Here is a 15,611-nt window from a genome sequence, read left to right as displayed (position 1 = left end):
GGCGCCCGGCATCACGATCGTAGTGATGCCGGGCGCCGCGAGTGGACAGCCGCGAGGGGGGGAGGGTTAGGTTTAGGGCTCCCGGGGGGGACTTAGGGTTAGGCACCCCCCCGGGAGGGTTAGGGATAGGCACCCCCGGGGGGGACTTAGGGTTAGGCACCTCCCCGGGGGACTTAGGTTTAGGCAGCGGGGAAGGGGGTGGTTAGGGTTAGGCACTTAGAGGGGGGGATTAGGGTTAGGCACTTGGGGGGGAAGTTAGGGTTAGGCACCCCTAAGGAGGGTTAGGGTTAGGGGGGTTAGGTTAGTGAATACTTACCTATCCATGATCGGGATTTCCAGCGCTGTCGGGCTTCCGCTGCGTCGCACTCTGCTCCTGTCGGGCTGCCGCCGGCGATATTTCATACCAATCCCAATTTAACCACCTTCACCAAAGAAGGCACATCCACGGTGGACGGATGATCCTCCTCCCCCGAGCTAGACCCTGGAGAGGAACCCTGCGCATCATCTGATTCCTCTGATGAGGCGTCTGAATCCATATGTTGGGCAGGCTGATAAAAAATAAGAAACAAGTAAACAAATAAATTTGTTTGTATGGAATGAGAGAATGAAGAAGGAGTTGTGTAAAGGTGTGATGTCATTGTGTAGACCAGGGGAGGCCAATATGTGGACCTCCAGCTGTTGTGGAACTACACATTCCAGCATGGCCTGCCACAGTTGTAGCATGCCCTCATAATAAAACTGTGGCAGACCATGCTGTGATGTGTATTGCCTACCCCTGGTGTAGAGTGTAGTTAGTTCTTTAGTCATTTAAGAGAGTTTGTGCTAATCTTTCTGTTTGTTTCATTGTAACAGGTTACTTTGATAATTTTGCCATTATTTTTATTCTTGTGTGTTGAACATTTTGCATATAGGATTTATGATACTTTATTTGTATCCCAGTCTTCGGATGTCTGTAAATTCCTTAGTCAAACACAACATAGGGTTATAAAACAAAGGGCACTCCACCTGCTTACTGACTACACATCCCACCATCCTACATATCCCACCATGGCCTTCCATAGGGGTCTATTCATCACCACTTAATTTATAGAAAAGCAGGTAAAAAATAAAATTTTCACCTTTTTTTAATAAATTAAGTGTTGGAGTGCTATTGTCCTCATTCATTTTGTTTAAAAGATTGTTATTAAGGTGTGGTGGCATCATTTATGTGAATAAGGTAGCAGTCACAGAAGCAATTGCTGAAGTACACACAGCATATCCAGATGTCAGAAAGAAAAAAGGGTGGTAATAGGGGTGGTATAACCAAGTGGCTCCTAACCCATAGGGATAGACTGTGGGCCCAGTCTTGGGGTTAGAAGCCACTTGGTTTTATCCCCCACCACCACCCTTTTGTCTTTCTGAGTGCCAAGCACCCTCCCCAAACTAATTTTTTCTAAGATGGAGACAACTCTCTGTGACAGGGGAGGAAAGGCAGTTGCAGTTAAGTATTGGCCTTGTGGGACTCAGGAGCAAGTGTCTGCCCTGGACTGCTGAAGCTATTCAGGTTTTTTTGTGGATGTCAGCTATCATAGCCTGCTCATCGCAAATAGACTTGTCCCTGAGACCGGCAACTGCCAAGGTCATTAGCTTTTTAAAGAAGCTTCACCTAACACCTGGTGTTGATTTTCATCTCGCAAATTTACTAAAGGTAAAGTCGGGTGAGATAGAGATTTTTCTCTTCTCACTCGTAAAACTCGGGGGAGATAGCTAACTCGAATCAATTCACCATCGGGCATATCGGAAGTACTTTTCACCTAAAATATACATCTCTCAAATTTACCAAGAATCAGGATGACAAGCTCGGGTGAGATGACAGCAAACTCTCTGCCCAAATCACTTTTCAAACTCTCCACCTCCTGAGCTGCGAGTTAGCCTGAAACATACACAATTCATTGTGATTTGTGTATGTTTCTGCCTTTAATAAGTTAAAAACAGGTTAAATTATTATTTTTTTAAATTACGTGGGGTCCCACAAAATTGTAACCAGCCCCGGACTTGTCAGCCTGTCCTGGTACCAAAAATTACGGGGAACAAAATGAGTAGGGTTCCACTGCAATTTAGATACCAGCACCAGGCTGCAGGGCCAGTCCTGGTTTTAAATATAGGGGGGAAAAAATTGTGTAGGGGTCCCCCTAAATTTAAAACCAGCACCGAACCCAAAATGACCAGGGTGTAATGCCACAGCCAGGAGACCCTATTACCAGGTCTCCAGGGCCAAAGCACTTGGCTCTACCAAGTTGGTCAGGCCAAGTGGGGATCTCAGGGGAGGTGGAGACCCCCTAAAAAAGGTGTCCCCCCTCTCCCAAAACCCCCAGGCTTGGTCTGAAGCCCAGGGCTCTTCCCGCACCCCTGGGCTGTGGGTCCGGGGGTAATAATGTGTAAAATTAAAGAAAACTTGTATTTTACAGTGGAACTACAGGTGCCAGCATGCCTGCCCTTTGGCACTTTTGGAACTACAAGTGCCAGCAGGCGGTCGGCACCCGTACCTCCATTGTAAAATAAATAGTAAAATAAAGACACACACCTCTTAGATAGTACAAGATTAATACACACATACTTCAATCACACATACTTACCTGTACCAGCCAGTCTGTCCTAAGTAGAAATCTGTGTTAGCATGGCTCTGCAAAAAACATCCTATACTCACCTACATTTCCGGGCGCTGCTCTCCGTAGCATCCATGATCTTGTTAAAACAAAAAAACTACTTACTCGAACCAAGCCGAACAGATGTAAGTATATGCTGTTACATATACTTACATCTCACGAAATGACAGATGACTGAAATCATCTGTCATTTCTCACGGGCCGCTAGCCAATCAGCGTCCGCTCATTGGCTGGTTCCACGTTTTGCACATTATTACACCCGTACTGTGGAATCCTATTCTAAATCTCACCACGGCTGTTGACGCCACGTGGACGCACCTTGTGTATGGCAATATGAAAAATGTGTATGCACAGTGCACGCAACGTGTGATGCATACGTAATACCTTCCCTTATTGTAACATCACTAGTATGAACAATAGTCACTATTTTTATATCAAAAATACAATATGAATTACAGTGCAATATCTATATATATACATATCACAGTATAATAACCATATGTGAAAGCAAGTGAACACAAACACCAGTTTCTGTGGTCCAACGTATAAAAGTAAATGTATTGAAAGTATATATAACATTATTATTACAAATGATACAGTGGTACAATATAGTTCAAGAAAGAGGTCAGAGTTACACACCAGTATACATGCGTTCGCATGCGATCCCTGGATCCAGAGTACAGTCATCACCAGATAAGTGGTAGAATACAGCTACTGCTTTCTGGATCAGGGGAGCCTAATTTATACAGTTAAATTATGAGTGTGTATAATAGCAGGCTGTGTCATCTTCCATTGGTCCAGGGGCGGGATGTTTCCAGTTCACTGGGGGTCATTGGTTGGTTCAAACAGTGGGCGATACCTAGGCTCAGGATGCTGTTACAGGAGTTCACCCCTGGGTTACCTCCGAAAAACTAGCTCAAATCAACCATTGTTATATGCTATTATTAAACATAAATCCGGCATTGCTAATATCTGCTTGCCGCAATGTGCGACAATCTATTCGCAACCACCGGATTTATGCTAACACAATTCTGTACATTATGACCCCAAACACGATGTTAATATGTGGTTCTATCCCTGGACTATATGTATTGTGTGAGCCACGAAAGCTGGGATATATATAATACATAGGACATGTAATATAAATGTCTAATTCGTTCTATATATATATATATATATATATATATATACTGAAATTACAATAGAGTAAGATAATTATTATGAAAGGAAAGTTTGGTCTGAAGAAATGCCTCAAAATGCATTGGGAACAATTACGTTAGAAGATTAATGTGTGGCCAATTGAATCAATCTCTCATGGCCACAAAGGGGGGTACTGTTACCGCAGCTAGCTGGTATATAATTAGGCCTCACTGCAAGGCTAAGTCATTGTGTGGGAAACAGGTTTTATTGTATATGTCTGTGTGAGTGTGTGTTTGCATATATATTAAGGAACTGGGTAATGTCTGCATACAGCTACAATATGTCCGTAACAAATAATCAAATCTGGCAGATAAAATCAGCAGGTCACCTGACCTAGATCACTTAAAATGCACACAGATGCGCAGGGAAGTGTACATACTTCAAAGGCCACACAAATCTGCATACCCTTTATTAATGCTGTTCAGTCGCTAATTTGCAGTGCAAGTCGCTTTAGAAAGAATTGCTTTCCAGTCTAATCGTGTGGTTCCAAAGCACAAAAGTTATTTTTATGTAAAAAGGGGTTATACGATATGTTTAACAATTAGAGTAAAAAGCAAGTAAATGAACAAAAGGTACAGCCGATACATACGCATGCGCACTGGTCCCAATATACAGTCATTCAGTCCAGAAGTCTGCGGTCGCAAAGAAGATGTCTGTACACTGAAGCCAGTACACAAGCCTATACAAGGTACAGGTTACAGAGATAACAAAGGGACAAGTTGGCAGGTTTTCATTGGTTCTTGCTTCTGGTCAATCTGGTGATTGGTCAGTTCATATGGTGTCATCAGGGGTATGGATCAGTCTTCCGACGGTCACATTGTGTATCTTCCCGCCGAAGAACTGGTTAAAACTGGCTACAACACTGCATACAAGAAATAGCATTCTACTCAATAACTCCCTATCATCCATAACTAGCGGACGCATGATGCGACTTCTTTGCCTATAGAAACGGATGTCTGCAAATAAACAGGGATTTAGTATGATACCAAACATGACATGTCCACTGTATTCTGAACCATAGATCTCTTTTAAGTTCATCTTACATCTTAATTATTAGCTAACAATACCTTTAATAACTCTGATTATTATCTATAATGTGTGGGAACCATTTTATATGCATGCGGTCGCATATGTGCGTCTGTATGTGGAATTCACATATGTGCGCATTGGATTGCACCTAATAACACGCCATCAGACTATAGACGACTATATAGTCAGATAATAATTGTAAAGCGATCATACCCAATTATTTGACTTTGATACCTTAGCAATTGTATGTTATCTGGAATCTGGCAGATAATATCAGCAGGTCACCTGGCTTAGATCACTTAAAATGCACACAGATAGTGATATGCACAGGGAAGTGTACATACTTCAAAGGCCACAAAAATCTGCATACCCTTAGCAATTGTATGTTATCTGGCCTATTGTTCAGAGGAATTTTACAACATAAGATCAATTGAACCACAAACCAAGTCCCAATTGTTGATGTTTACACTCCAAATGAGCAGAGGAAAACCTTTGATGAGCTATCAGACTTTATGACTCCAGCAAACATCTGCTCGTAACCTTTAAACAGAATAATCTGACATATTTCATGACACCTTGGAATATGGCAACGCTAGGAATGAGAATATGCCAGTTAATGGTAAAATATGGGATATAAGTTATTTTGTAGTGTATCCAATATTTTTTTCTGACTTTGACATTACCCACAGCCCAGGGGTGCGGGGAAGAGCCCCAGGCTTCAGACCAAGCCTGGGATTTTGGGAGAGGGGGGACCCCTTTTTTAGGGGGTTCCCACCTTCCCTGAGATCCCTGGCTTGGCCTGACCGACTTGGGGTGATAATGCTTTGGCCCTGGAGACCCAGTAATAGGGTCTCCTGGCTGTGGCATTACACGCCAGTCGTTTTGGGTCCGGGGCTGGATTTAAATATAGGATGACCCCTATGCAATTTGTTTCCCCCTATATTTAGAACCAGGACTGGCCCTGCAGTCTGGTGCTGGTACCTAAATTACGGTGGATCCCTACTCGTTTTGTTCCCCGTAATTTTAGGTACCAGGACAGACTGACAAGTCCGGGGCTGGTTAGGCTTTTGTGGGGGGAGCCTACGTAATTTTTTAAAAATAATTTAACCCGTTTTTTACAGGAAAAAGATACAAGCAGCTTACACATATCTCACTGATATGTGCAGGCTGCTTGCTCAGGAGAGTTAGGCAGAGAGAAAACTCTGCAATCTCGGATGAGTAATCAACTGCAAAACGAGATACTCGGGGGAGAAATCTCGTTCGGCTTCACCATCGGCCAACTCGATTTGCCTCAAATCATCTGTTTTGAGAGATAAAAAGTGAATAAATCACCCATGTTTTGGCGAGTTCCAGCGAGATGAATCTCTTTGAAAATCGGGACAATCTCGAATATTAGTAAATTTATCCCTTAGACTGAACTTGACCTGCTTTTGCTTGTTTCATTAAAACACCTTTCTAAAACCTGGGACATGGCTTGTAGAATTGATTACAACCACTTGATTTCAGTCCTTGGGTTATATTTACTGAAGGTCGATCTTAATTGATTTCAAATAGATCAACATCGATGTTGTGTTTCTGGGCCTAAATCACACATTTACTAACACTTAAAAAACAAATAAAGACTTTTGGTGGGAACGGTCTTACGCTAGTGGCAGCACTTCTGCTGAGCTCCCCATTGCCCTCCATGATTTTACCACCTACCACCATAGTGGTCCAGCTGTGGGTTGCTGCTAACATCTCAGCTCCAATGGGAGGCTCCTGGGCAGATGAGCAGACTGGTCCTGGTTCTCTATCTAAGGCCCAGAGTACAGCTCTGTATATACAGGGAGCAGCTGCGACCGTCACTATCTTGGGTTCGGTCCGACGTCTCTGTGCAGCTACACACTCATAAGTTGCAAAGCGCATTTCCCTGGTCCCTGTTCCCAGCCCTGGGTAGCTGCTCTGCCAGAATCACAGCCCTCCAGTGGGCTTGGTTCTCTGCCTGCATTTTCAATGGTGCAAGCTTCTGTTAAAGGGCAGTCAGCCCCACACACCCCTGGCAGTGATAGTTTGTACTTCGATGTAACTGGCTAATCCTGTTCCTGTCACCCTGTGTCCTGGAATACTTGTACTACCTGTGTCTCTCAGTGTTTAGCGCTCCTAGTAATTTTAGCCTGTACTGGGTTTTGTCTTTAGTTCAGTCTCCATTGCTCCATTTGCCCCTGCTGCATTTATTACCTGCAGGTGACTCCACCATTAGCCTGCTCAGCGAACGTGTCTATTCATATTGTCTGGTTGCCTCTAAACAGCCCTATTACTACCTTGTGGCACTACTTCAGGAATTTACTATTGAGGCCTTGTTAGAGTCTGTGTTTGTTGTGGACCCGGGGTGGAAACAGGAGTAAACACCTGAACAGGTTTAAACTGAAAAGTAAGTAGTTTAATGTGGTCTTTTGGTAGAAATTAATAAAAAGATAACTAAAGTCCAGTAATAACAAACTAATAACTGTAGCAGGAGGAAACTGTAGTGAGTGGGAATAAATAAATGTCCAGCACGGTGACAGAGATGAATAAGGTGAATCCAGATAGGTCGTAAAGGTGAAATGGAAATCCGGGTATGCAGAGTAATGGCTTGAGAGGAATATCCGGAAATTCTATGATGATGGCTGTACAGGAATGCGTCAATTGAGGAGACAGGTTCAGGCAGGAGTGGGTCTGGTGGAAGGTGCAGGGTGATCTCTAGCAGAATGCAAAGCAAGGCAGAGCGGTGCAGGCTGCAGGGAGCCGAAGGCAGACAAGGAGCTAGGGCAAGCACCGGAACACAGGTCTCAGGTACAGGAGCGCAGGAACTCTCTCTCACAGCTGCCGCTGTGAAACACATTGCACTGGCAACTACAGGGTGCTCCAAACACCCTTAAGTACCCAGCAACAGAACGTGATAGAGAGAGCAGGAGACGCCACTAGTCTTACCCCTGTCAGGAAGGCCCAATGCTGGCAGACCTCTGTGTACACGAAATGCCAATCACATGCCAGTTCCCCTGCCAGAAGGACTGCGCCACAGCGCCCTCACTGGTAAGGACTGCAAATCTCCACGCTGTGAAACCTGGGTCATGACAGATTTCAGTCTTGCCTCTGTATCCTCACCTTCCAGCATATCCTTCGATCTCTGATAATTGTATAAGCCCCTACTGTCCAGAGGGTTAAGAACTGGAGGCCTCCTAAGTAACGGTAAGTGTGTCCAAGTATAAGGGAACAACGGGGGGTTGTTATAGGCAGAAGCTCTTCCTAGTGTGGCTCTAGGGGTCTTATATCAATTGTTCAGGAGTATTATAACACAGTGGCCTCAATGCAGGATAAGTTGGAGGATCTTGAAAATAGTAATCGCAGGAACAATGACCGGTTGATTGGCCTCCCTGAGTCTGTCAAGCCTAAGGATTTCATATATTTATTCAACTCTTGGTTGCTTTATGAGTTGGGCTGCACTTTCTCATCAGGATCTCTTATCATGGAAAGGGTTCATCGTATTGGCCCAGATCAATCAACCCCACCCGGTTATTGTGCAAATCTTGAATTACACTGACCAAGTATTGCTGATGGAAGCCTATAGGACACATTCTGGACTTTCTTACAATGGTGACCGCCTTTTGTTATTCCAGGACTTTTGTTATATGGTGGCAATGAAACAGAGGGAATTCCCACAAATTTGTAAATGCCTCTTCAAATTGGGCCTCCGCATTGCATTGCTATATCCTTCCAAATTGCAAGTATCTCTTGCGAACCAACCATATTTCTTTGACACAACTAATGCTGCAAATAATTTTGTAGACTCTCTTCCTCGTGAATGGTTGACGGCATGTGGCGAAGCCCGCCCCTCTTGGTTTGATATCCTCATATTGAAAATTATTACTGTCTTACTATTGACACTGTTCCTGTTGTTAAAGTTTTCTCTCTCATACAGTTATTATTTTGCACTATTCTCTATTATATATGTCCCATGTCCCTCCTACTCCTTGTCCTCACGTGTCCCCCTTTTTTAATTTGTTGCCCTTCTGGTGTCACCACCTCAAGCTACCCTCCCCTGCTGATTCCTCCCTCCTTCTCCATGTTTCACACCCATGTAATTGTTTATTGGACGGCCATATTGGCTGTCAAATTGGGTTCTTAAAATAGTTATACTGCATAGCAAAGTGATTTGTCATCTTCACCATTTTAGACCTGACGTAGCCTTGCTACAGGAGACCCACTGGCGTGATTCTGACCCTAACATATTACATGCTAATTGGCTTGGAGAATAAGGCAGCTTTGTTTAGTTCTAAATGTAGGAGAGTAACCATTCTCTTTAATAAGTATCTTTACTACCAAATTAAGATAGTTTGGCGGATCTAGCTGGTGGTTTCCTTTTTGCTAAATTGTTGCTTTGTACTCTTGCCACTTTGTATGCCCTCACTTGCCCTAATGCTGCTTTCTTTTCCACTTTCTAAGTACAATTACAGGGCTATGCGGAAAGCACTGTCATAAGAATGCAAATTCTGATGTTTGCGCAGATTGAGTGATTATTAGCCATTGCACATGCGTATAAGCTGCACTGCACACACACAATGATTGTATTAAGATTATGAGGATTCATTTGCAAAATTAGTGACAGGTAGTCAGGGTTTGGGGGAGGTAATGGGGGTGGCTAGAGAAATGCAGGCGTGTCAGGACCGTTTGCAGAGCATAAATTAGCCACTGTATTCTTGCTCACAGCAGGAGAGCCCTCTATGTGTCTGGAGACCCACTGTGTCTGCCAAGGCCGTAACTAGGGTGGTGCGACATTCTCACTTGTAGATTCCTTTTCTTAAATCTCCGGCATCTCCTGACTCTCCCTATCACCTCCCTGGCCAACCCCTCTCCATCTAGCCACCTCCCCAAGCACTTTCAGTCACATCTTTTATTTAACACACACTGCCATACAAGGGAAGCAAACCTATCACCTCACACATGGCAGTCAGACACCGTACCCATAGTACATACATAGATCTCCCCGCCGCTGATATTTGCTGCATATACACTACAAGTAGCACTCTTTTTATATCTTCAGTTGGTGATCTACACTGCCAGCTCTAGGCTTGTGCATGGCTGTTCTGATGGACATATCCTGCTGCAGGTGCAACTTCACCAGTGCTGTCCTACTGTAAATCTAGAGCTGGTTAGCTAGTTAAGTTATAGTGCATAATTATTGTATTATCACTACAGCCATTGGCTTCACACTGTTTAGCAGTGACACCTGGATAACAGCGGTACAATGGAATTGGTATCCCTTCATTATCATACGAGACAAATCAGATTTGTCATGCCCCTTCCACATGAAATTACAATCCTTCTTCGGGTGATCATCTTCTGTCCCTATTTGAAAAATTGGGGGCGGGGCGGGGGCGACAATGCTTTTTTGGCCCAGGGCACCAAACAGTCTAGTTACGGCTCTGGTGTCTGCAACAGGTTAGACTTAAGCGGCGTATCCACAAGACGATATGCTCCATGAGAGATATTGTCTAGTGTTTCACCAGCAGTGATGTGCTCAATATCGTTAACGAACATTGAGCACCCACACTGAATTATATCATTACCGATGTCATTCAGTGACGTCACCCTCCCTCATCCCCATACTTGCAGAACCTGACGATATCGTCAGGTTGCCCTGCAAGCACGGGCGACGAGAGATGACATCAACGACCAGGGAGAGCATGCATCGCTGGTTGTTGATTAAGTTATCGTTCAAATCGTCCAATTTATTGTCTAGTGGATACGCGGCTTTACCCAGCAGGCTGGTGGCCGCCTGATCTGCATTTGATGTTTCTGATATTTCCGGTTATGTGCATGTGCGGCGGATGTGAGATGCTTTCAGTGAGCGTCTCTATGCACTGGACGGCAGGGGGAGTCATTAGCATATTTTCACAATTGTGATTCATGAAAGATCGCAACTGCGATTCCATTTGCGTACATACATGAATCAGGCCCTATCTCAACTTAGGGAGAATTTCCCCCATTTGAAATAACTTTTATTTTCTTATTTTTAAATTTGTCGTTATGTTAATCAGATACTTTCCTGCCTGACACCATTAGATAGGGCCTGCTCTATGGATGGCATAATATGTGATCGGCTGTTGGGACCATATTCGGCATCTTTTGTTTACACATATACTAGACAAAAACTAAATTTGTCAGCAGTACAGAGTGGCCTTGCTACTGTAAATGTCACACTGCTTTTCCAGGGAAGGAATTACAGATGATCATCAACTCTTGTATACGCCTGCACAGATAGGTAGCCTCCTCTTTTTATACTGAGATGCACCTCAAATTACTTCACAGGGCATACTACACACCAAAGTTGAGGTGCTTTATTGGTGCCTCTTCTGACTCTCTGTGTTTTAAGTGCTCCCATTCAGAAGCAGATTTACTTCACTGTATGTGGTCTTGCCCTATTGTCCAGGAATTCTGGTTGTCTGTTTGGAACTATATAACTCAGGACCTTGGTATCTCCTTACTCTAGATGTAGAGTGGGCATTTTGGGATCTTTGCTCCTCCTCGCTCCCTAGTTCCTGCTCAAGGGGTACTACGCAGCTCTTGGCAAGAGTTGCAGCGGCAGCTAAAAAACAATATTGTCACAATGGATTAATAAAGATTCAATCCCTCTGATATTATTGTTCCCTCAGGGTGTGGGTATATGTGACCCTGGGCACTTCCTGAATGTAAGCAGGCCTGGTGGGTAATGAGTTTTTCTAGTAGGAAAACTAAAGTAAATGGCAATAAAATGGGTTTTACCTACTGTAGACGCTATTCAGTATTTAACCATATGAGAGGTTAATAACTGGTTATTAAGTAAAACAAATATGACATTTATTCATCATAGCAAAAAACATGTGATAATAAAAAAAACATATGAAGACGTATGAAAACATGAAACATTTAGCATACAAAATTATGAATGTGGGGGTACCCAAGGGTTATGGGTTTGGTCCAAAAATTCTTGGGAATGGTGGGCAAACGCCCTGACAGAACGAGTAGATTCAGTCAGATTTACCAGTATGTGGATTGAAGCTGGATGGGTGAGTGGGATGGACGAGGGGAATGTCCAGAGTATTCTTGGGGTTGGTGATGGTATAAAAAATAACCCACAGGATGGGTATATATATTTAATTATTCCAGTTAAAAGATAAAACTGGATACATGAAGTACTTTAGTAAAGTCGTACCGGAGGAGGGGTGGGGAGCCAGCGGGTGTTGGTTTGCAGGGATTCTGAGTGACCCTGCAATGGCTCCACTAGTTTGTACCCAAATCATCCAGGAATCTTTGTTTGTTGTCCTTCTGGTCCAGGAGATGACACAGGTGGAGATAGCCACCTTACCGGCACTCAGCCGCACCTCCGGCTCCCAAAGCCGCATCACACCACTCCACCTGCTCTCAGCCGCATCTCCGGCTCTCAAAGCTGCACCACCGGCTCTCTAGCCACACCACCAGCACACATCCGCATCTCTGGCTCTCAAGCCGCTCCATCGGCTGGACTTACTGTGCTTAAATCACCGGCTCTTTAGCTGTCACATTTTACTCCGGTCTTCCTAGGGGATCTGTGTAAACCGCTACTACCCCGAGTTTAAGTCCAAGCGGCCGCCTAAGTACCGATGAACGATATTAGTTCTAAGGGAACAATGGGTTGTTAGTGGCAGAAGACCTCGTTAATTGGGTTCTAGGGGTTTACACCGGGTACCCTAGGTAAGCGTAACACATCTCTACCAGATCGACTGGGTGGATTGTTCTTAGATGTGGAGACTAGGGTGGAAACATTATTTTCCCTTTGGCTCCCATGCTTTAAAACACTTCTCCTCATGTGAAAGACTTCACTAGACAAGCAGTTAGACTAAACTCCTGATATAATTTGGACATATTGACCAATGGATTTCCTCCCTTATAGCGCTGATTCCTTTAATGAACTGTCACAGAGCTGTCACAGGGTCTGGTGCACGCCTCATGTCCCCCCCATGCAGCAGAGCCACGCACACCCAAAATGGGGGGTAGCCTACAACAAATTCCAGGAATTCTCACTCGCATCACTAGAGATGCTGGGCTGCCCCCAAAGACTAGAGCCTGCGCTGCCGGCTTTTCCTCTGTGACAGAGGCTGAGTGCTGTAGGAGAATGTCACACTGCATTTTGGTGTCACCCCCTATAAGGGTGACACCCGTGCGGCCCGCACCCCCCACTAAACTGTCATGGTCGCTAACCTTCCTTTCTATAGACTGTTCCCCCTTTACTAACATTGTGATTATTATTGGTTTCAAATATTCTTAGGCTTGAATGTGGATGTCACTTTGGATTCCTGTCAGGGCCGTAACTAGGTATTTGATGGCCCCATAGCAAAAGAGTGTAAGGGCTCCTATGTACCACTCAATGGTGCAAAATTGTATATAATACATGTAAATTTGACAGAGAAAATGGGCCCTCCACAGCTCTGGGCCCTATAGCAGCTCCACCCCTCGCACCTATGGTAGTTACGCCTATGATTCCTCTGATGTTCAAGTCTATTTGCCTAGGTTGTAATTACCCTCCCATATATGGGTATTCTTTTGCAACAGGAATATAGATTAGACCTGCGCCTTGTTGTGACCACATATTCTTTGGTTATATCCTTATCCTATTGCTATGATTGACGAATTTATTAAGTACATGCTTGACTTTTCCAATAAACATATTTAAAAATAAAAAACTGTCTGTTAGTAAATGTGTGATTTAGCCCCGGTAACACAATCGATCGATCAACAATCAATGTTGATCGATTAAAATCGACCTTCGGTAAGTATACCCCCTGGACTGTTTGACTTGAAGACATCTTACAGATCTTGTAGATGAGCACCTTACTGTATAACCTAGTTGTTCATTGCTGTTGCCTTATTGTGCAAACATTCTGCTACTGGTAGCGTATTAATATAAAAAGAGTTTAATAACTCACATATGTTATAGTTGCAGAGCGAGCTTGAAAGGCTGAGACCACTGCAAGATGTTCATGTAAAGAGTTCCCGGGGGGGACTTAGGGTTAGGCACCCCCCCGGGAGGTTAGGTTTAGGCTAGGCGAAGAGGGGGTTATAGCGTTAGGAACCCCCGGGGGGGACTTAGGGTTAGGCGGTGGAGAAGGGGGGGTTAGGTTTAGGCACTTAGAGGGGGGATTAGGGTTAGGCTCTGGGGGGTAAGGTTAGGCACCCCTAAGGGATGGTTAGAAGTAGGTTAGTATATACTTACCTTTGACGATCGGGATTTCCTCCTCTGCCGGGATGCCGCTGTCGGGATTCCAACCGCCGGGCATGGGTCCGGCGGTAAATCGTACCGATTCCCCTAATACCACCACAAGCTGTCACCTGTGTCCCTGCTACTACCCTTCAGCTGTCACCTGTGAGCCTGCTACTACCCCTCAGCAACTTGGGTACGGGATACTAGTGGTCAGGATGCCAACGGTCAGAATACCAACAGCGGCATCCCGACAATAAGAATCTAGACAGAATTTGGTAAGTAACCCTAACCCTTAACCACCTTTACCGCAGCCTAACGCTCCCCCAGTGCATAACCCTAATACTCACCATCAGCATGTCAGCGGTCGGAATTCTGAAGCCCGGGATTTAGACTGCATTCAGCAGCACCTCCAGCTCTCAAAGCCGCATCACATCACCGGCTCTCAAGCCACACTGCCGGCACCCAGCTGCACATCCGGCTCTCAAAGCCGCATCACATCACCGGCTCTCAAGCCACACTACCAGCATTCAGTCGCACCTTTAGACTGCTGTCAGGATTCCGGCGCCAGGATTCTGACCGTCGGGATGCCAACTACACCCCCCCTCCTGTCAGCTGTCACCTGTGTCCCTGCTCCTATCCCCCTCTCTCATGTTCCTGCTTCTACACCAACTGTCATGTGTCCCTACAGCTGTCACCTGTGTTCCTGCTACTATCCCACAGCTGTCATACGTGCCCCTACTACCACCAACACAGCTGTGTACTGTGGGCCTGATTCAGAGCCGCTCGCTCTGACAGAGCGCTCACTCTGAATCAGGGCCGGGCTTTCTTTTTTTTTGGAGCTGCCTCTTGGCCACTCGCATAGCTGTGGGTGACCACCCACAGCTATAGCGAGCGGCCATGATGATAGTCACGATGGTCAAGACTATCGGGCTTGCGACGAGACCCTTGTGGTAGGGTTTCGTTCATCGCAAGCCCCAGAGAGCTTTCAGCTCTAACAGAGCAGGAAGCTCTCCACTGACATCACTCGTGATGTCAGTGGGGCTGCCCCCAAACGGCAAGCATTCCCTCAGGAATGCCTTTGTTTGGGCAGCCACCCCCCCGACCCGCCCGCCAAAGGGGGCGAGCTGTCACTCAACATCGACAGCTCGCCCCCTTTGGTGCAAGACCCGAAGCGACGGATTGCCCGTCGCTAGCCGGGTCTCGCGCATGCGCACGACAGAGCCGGCTCCATCGTGCGCATGCGCTGTGGGCCACCATCGACCCGGTTGCGAGCGCTCAGCGCTTGCGACCGGGTCTGAATCAGGCCCTGTGTTCCTAATACTACCACACACACACGGTTGTTATCTGTGTCCTTTCTACTACCAGCTAATCGGTTCTAGCTCATTGCTCAATATAGCTTGTCCTTTTATCCAAATGCCACCCCTCTGGTGACTGCTATAATTGTTAAATATGATCCATTTGGAAATCCCATTCAAGAAAATCTGCATTTTCCCTGACAGCTT

Source organism: Taudactylus pleione, unplaced genomic scaffold (genome assembly GCF_031769625.1).
Source record: "Taudactylus pleione unplaced genomic scaffold, aTauple2 ptg000536l, whole genome shotgun sequence".
Taxonomy (NCBI): domain Eukaryota; kingdom Metazoa; phylum Chordata; class Amphibia; order Anura; family Myobatrachidae; genus Taudactylus; species Taudactylus pleione.
This window is presented reverse-complemented; position numbering follows the sequence as displayed.